Source organism: Salvelinus alpinus, chromosome 1, assembly GCF_045679555.1.
Source record: "Salvelinus alpinus chromosome 1, SLU_Salpinus.1, whole genome shotgun sequence".
NCBI classification, from domain to species: Eukaryota; Metazoa; Chordata; class Actinopteri; order Salmoniformes; family Salmonidae; genus Salvelinus; species Salvelinus alpinus.
The window spans coordinates 53,455,145-53,460,748 of NC_092086.1; the positions used below are offsets into that span (position 1 = coordinate 53,455,145).

Here is a 5,604-nt window from a genome sequence, read left to right on the forward strand (position 1 = left end):
AAAGGTTACAGTGGCATACTTAATATATTAAACGAACTTAAATTTTATTGCAGAATTGATCTAAAAGTAATGCTACTCTCACACGTGTTTCTTGGCATTTTTGATTACTTGTGAAATGATGCTACCCATTTCAGCTCTCACGACCTCCCATGAGCACGCGCTGAAACGCTGAAAGAAAAAAGTGAAAAAAACATATTTTAGGTGAAAATAATACATAATACACCATAGGTATAGGCTAAGCCCACTCCAACCCCGCTCAATAGTTTAGATTTGAAACACAGCTGACAAAAAAAATGCCACCTATGATATGTTTTACCTCATGTAAAAGAAAGTCATCCAGCTCTTTGAAGTAGTTCTTAATTGGAAGGTTTAGATGCACACTCATGTATCTCACCTGAAATAGTAAACAACATTAGTATAAATATCCATGCGATTAAATGAAAAATAATAATAATAATAATTGTGTAAAAAGCTACAGTAAACAAAAAATAAACATAACCAAGAACGTACACATTTCGAATAGGTCCTATTTTGTCGAGCAAGAAGGTCTTGGAGGTCCTTGAGTTTGATGGAATTCCATTTCACAAGAGTTAGTTTTTGTTGGAAGAGCTCGCTGGCTAGTTGAAACGCAAGTGTCAGTGCCCAAACCTTTTCCCCCTCCTGTAATCACAATAACACCCCGTGTAACCATGCAATTGAACTAGACTAACACAGAAATTGTAGACACTCATGATCTCCTGAGCATCACCTCTATTGAAAGGGTTGGACGTTGGACCCTTAAACCTTTCAGCCTCTGGGATACAGCCTCCTGGTAACCTCTCCTATACCACACACAAAATACATCATATCTCAATAAAACAACTGAATATATGAATGAATCAAGCTCCAATAATCTATTTTTAAACTAGAATAAATAACTTGTGATCTCACAGTATTTAAGCTACAGCCTGTATTCAGAGCAATATTTCTAAATATGTCTGTGTCTATATAGTCAATTTGTAACAGGTTAAAGAAATGATCCTACCTCGGCAAGATCATTGAGTGTCTGGCGCGTTTGAGAAAGATAATATATTTGCACTTTTCGGTCACTGCATTTAGCATACACAACCGGGTAAAAAACAATTATACACAGAAGATGTATCACAAAGGACATGTTAAGAGTTGCCATGTGTCCTGTCAAGTTGATAAATCCCTGAACACTACTTCTTAACGTTGGGCTACGTGCCGTAACTATATAGTCTCTCTCATTGAAATATCATGGATGAGGTCATATGTCATTTCCTAAGGCTATAAAAAAGGAAATTCCAAACAGGGAAACTGAAAGAGCATTGAAAATTCCATCTCTTCACCTTGCATAGCTGCTGACGAAATGTTTCGTTCTTGTCTTCTGTATGCAGGTGTGCGCACGAATGTTGCTCAAAGCAAGGGTTATGCAAATACTTATTTGTACCAATACGTCATCAAAACAGAGAATACTATAATGGCAGGTACACAGTGCTCTTCACGCAATGCATTTTAAATACAGTAGCCTATACATTATTTGTAGTTCAATTTGACCTTTATTAAGTACGCATGATAACCTACAGTATAAGCATTTAAATGCATACTGTTTATATCCCCTCTCTCAAGGGATGGAACGTGTAACTAATTGCACAGCTACTCTGTTACAGAAAGAACAACATGATGATAATAGTTGGACTCCACACAGCTGCTCCACTGCAGTTATCTTAATGTACTACATGTAGCATCCATGGCATTTCATTATTTGTTGTAAAACAAATTGACATTGAAATATAAAAAGGTAGTTCAAACGATTTCTTTGGACCTTATTTTTTATTTACAGCTAGATACAAAGCAATTAGTAACGAAGCAAGTTGGGAGAAGTAGGTTCAGTTTAGGAAAAGGGTTTAGGGTGGCAAAAAATGCTAATAAATAAATAATAGCAACCTTTGTCGCGGGGGATGATGCCATCGGTGAATACAAACCATAAATCACTTTCACTTTCGATAACAGCAGGTTTTACATACCCCTGCATTTCGTCATCTATCCCAGTAGGTAGAACGTTACACGTCACCTTTTAAGATGGTTAGCTCAATTGTCCTGCATTCTATTTGTAGCCATCTTCTCATATGGTGTTGAACATAACCTTTATATATTTTTATGAATATATCACATGATTTCACATGATTGATTTGTGAATGTAATTATTTGGTTATTTATTTAAAAGAACTGTACAATGCAATTCAGGGCTTAGCTGCCAAGCATGTACACCATGACAATAAACTAAACCTTACTATAAATACGATTCATACCTACTGGATATTTTATTGGCTATAGGCCCCAAAATTAAAAACAGTCTAAAACTGCATTATAATCTACAATACTCACTATCTCCTAAGAAATTCGCCTGTCATATTTAAGTAAGAGTGTAATCTGATTGAGACAACCCCATATAAAACACGGTTGACATTTTCTGATCTGCTTGAAGTGATGTCAACAGGCCAGCAGGGGACATTCTTCCCCCTTAGGTGCTGTTGTGAGGACAACGTTTTTTAGAGAGGATGGTTGCTTAAAATTCATGTATGGGGACATATACTGTAGCAGTTAGTGCTAGACAAGACAAGATATGGATGCTTAGAATTCTTAATTTACTGAATGAATCATTTGAATGCCATTCTCAACTGTGTGCTTTAAAATATAAGTTGAATACATTTGGAGATTAAATCAAAGCAAATAAAATCTAATTAAATTGAATTTGTCTCATACACAGTTTACAGGATGTATAAAAAGTGGAGTGAATCCTTACCACCTCTACACCTGGCTGTCAAAGGAGCGTTGTCCGGCAGCGAATCAGTTAATTCAGCTTATAATTACTGCCTTTTAAAAGAACATAGTTGATATGGTTGACTTGCTTAAACAAATGTGGTTTCAACTGACAATTGAGATGTACACATATGACATAAGGGTATAAGAAGCAGATAAGAGGCAATCTGTACTTTCGATTAAGACATGAGCAAGCTAGGACAGACATAGTCAATATAACTATTTGTTTAGCACTTTTGAAATGTACAGCGACAGAATTCAGAACATGGGCCATTCTTACAGTGTTCTCCCTGTACACCAAGTCAGAAACGTAGGATAAATATTTCAATATTCAATGTTTGCATTTCTCCGAAAAAGGTTATAGGCTTCAAGTGCACCGCCAAGTCAGAACAGCAAAAATCACTGAAGCTGGAGACCCATATCTCCCTCACTAACTTTAAGCACCAGCTGTCAGAGCAGCTCACAGATCACTGCACCTGTACATAACCCATCTGTAAATAGCCCATCAAACTACCTTATCCCCAAACTGTTATTTATTTATTTATTGCTCCTTTGCACCCCAGTATCTCTACTTGCACATTCATCTTCTGCACATCTATCACTCCAGTGTTTAATTGCTAAATTGTAATTATTTCGCCACTACGGACTACTATTGCCTACCTCCCTTATCTTACCTCATTTGCACACACTATATATAGACTTTTTCTCTATTGTGTTATTGACTGTATGTTTGTTTATTCCATGTGTAACTCTGTGTTGTTGTTTGTGTCACACTGCTTTGCTTTATCTTGGCCAGGTCGCAGTTGTAAATGAGAACTTGTTCTCAACTAGCCTACCTGGTTAAATAATTGTGAAATAAAAAAATAAAGGTCTGGAATTCTCTGGATTTATGGTGCTTTCAAGACAACCGTGAACTCGAGAGAAAAAAATGGTTGAATCGTGATGACGTCAGTGATCTTCAGGTCGTAGCTCTAGAAAGAGTCATGAGTTCCAAATGTAGTATTCCGAGTTGGATGAATGTTCAAAACGTATTTTCCCAGTCGTAGCCGAGTTCCCAGTTGTCTTGAACTCTCTAACGTCAGATTTTGCAGTTCCGAGTTAACAGTTGTTTTGAGCGCGGCACAAATCATGCTTCATTGACAGCATGGCCAATGTTGAATATTTTTGAATTTTCAACTAGGAAAAGAGACCCTTAATCTTAGACATGGGATCACACAGCCACTCCAATGAATAGCAGGCTAGTGATTGCTTTGCAATGCTTGCAGTTAGCCACTGATTTCTTCCAAACTACTCATTGTTGAATTTGCGATTTCTAACTTGCTGTTTAATGTTTATGTCCAATGGCCGATGAGCACCTATACTTTTTATCTATTATTTCTCTTCATTATTTCTCTTCATATGACAAGGATTAAATAGGATTTGCCAGTAGATTGCCAACTTGATTCATGATGATGACTGCTAGCTAAGATTTTGAATGTATGATGTTGACATCATCAGTCCCATCAAAGCTACTGTAGATATAATGTGTTCTGATATAATTTTATCCGTGGCCAATGACCTTGAGCCTTCTTGGATGGGCACTTCTAATGTAACTCCATGGCAGCACCCAAGGGGCTTGAAATTTCAAGCTCTACCCGTAGACTTGGTGGTGACGTAGTCTCCCCATGAGTGACAGAACTCTGAGCCAATCACAGCGCAACGCTACGTAATTTCTGCTGGCTTGCTCCACCACCACAGAAAGCACTGAGCTAGGCGGAAACACCTGCATTTTGGAGTTGCCTTGCTCAAGAAAACAAAAAAGAGACCTTGTTAGTATGCGGCTTTATTAAGTCAATGATAAATATGTTGTTTTTTACATTGTTTGCAAACTGATATGGGACACATATTAATGCCAAATAACATGCATAACAGGAAAGCCTCATTTCTGCTAAAAATAGGGTCTCATCGCAGGTGGAGCTCTGCCCTGAAAGACGGCTCGCCACTGCTACTGTATATAAAAGTTATGTTCCAAACCATGTGAGAAGATGGCTACAAAACAGAATTCACGACAATTGAGCAAACCATCTAAATAGGTGACGTGTTGCGTTCTACCTACGGGGATAGATGACGAAATGCAGTGGTATGGAAAAACGTCTGTCAATTGGCAGCTTCAGTAAATAGTCCGTGCAAAACACCAGTCTCAACGTCAACCGTGAAGAGGTGACTCCGGGATGTTGCACATTTTTTATGATATAGCCATAATATTTTGACTTTGTGTCTGTGGATACTAATGAAAACCCCCCAAGTCTTACACTTTCGAAAACTACTGGCTTTACATAACACTGCATTTCGTCAGCAGGTAGAATGTTACACGTCACCGTTTTGCACTCTAACCAAACCGGTTCCGCGCATGCACCCGCGTGCTCATGATGATTTTGTCTATCCCCACCAGACGCGTTCATGACAAACAGGTTAAAATACCAAAAGCAACTCTGAATCAACTATAATGAACAAAAATATAAATGCAACATGCAACAATTTCAAAGATGTTACAGTGCGTTCAGAAAGTATTCAGACTCCTTGAATTTTCCACATTTTGTTAGGTTACAGCCTTATTCTAAAATTGATGAAATAGTTTTTTTCCCTCATCAATGCCCCATAAGGACAAAGCAAAAACAGGTTTTTAGAAATGTTCGCTAATTTATTTATATAATTTATATATAAATATAATTTATATAATGAGAACCACTACTTTTACAAACAGATGGAAATTGTGTGATTTTTATGAAAATATTTGCTCCT

At 37.4% G+C, this 5,604-nt stretch overlaps 1 pseudogene; it reads right to left on the reverse strand.

Moving 5' to 3' along the window:
• On the reverse strand, nt 1-1,168 carry LOC139567885 (interferon alpha-G-like; annotated as a pseudogene).
• Nucleotides 1,169-5,604: the final 4,436 nt, after the last annotated feature.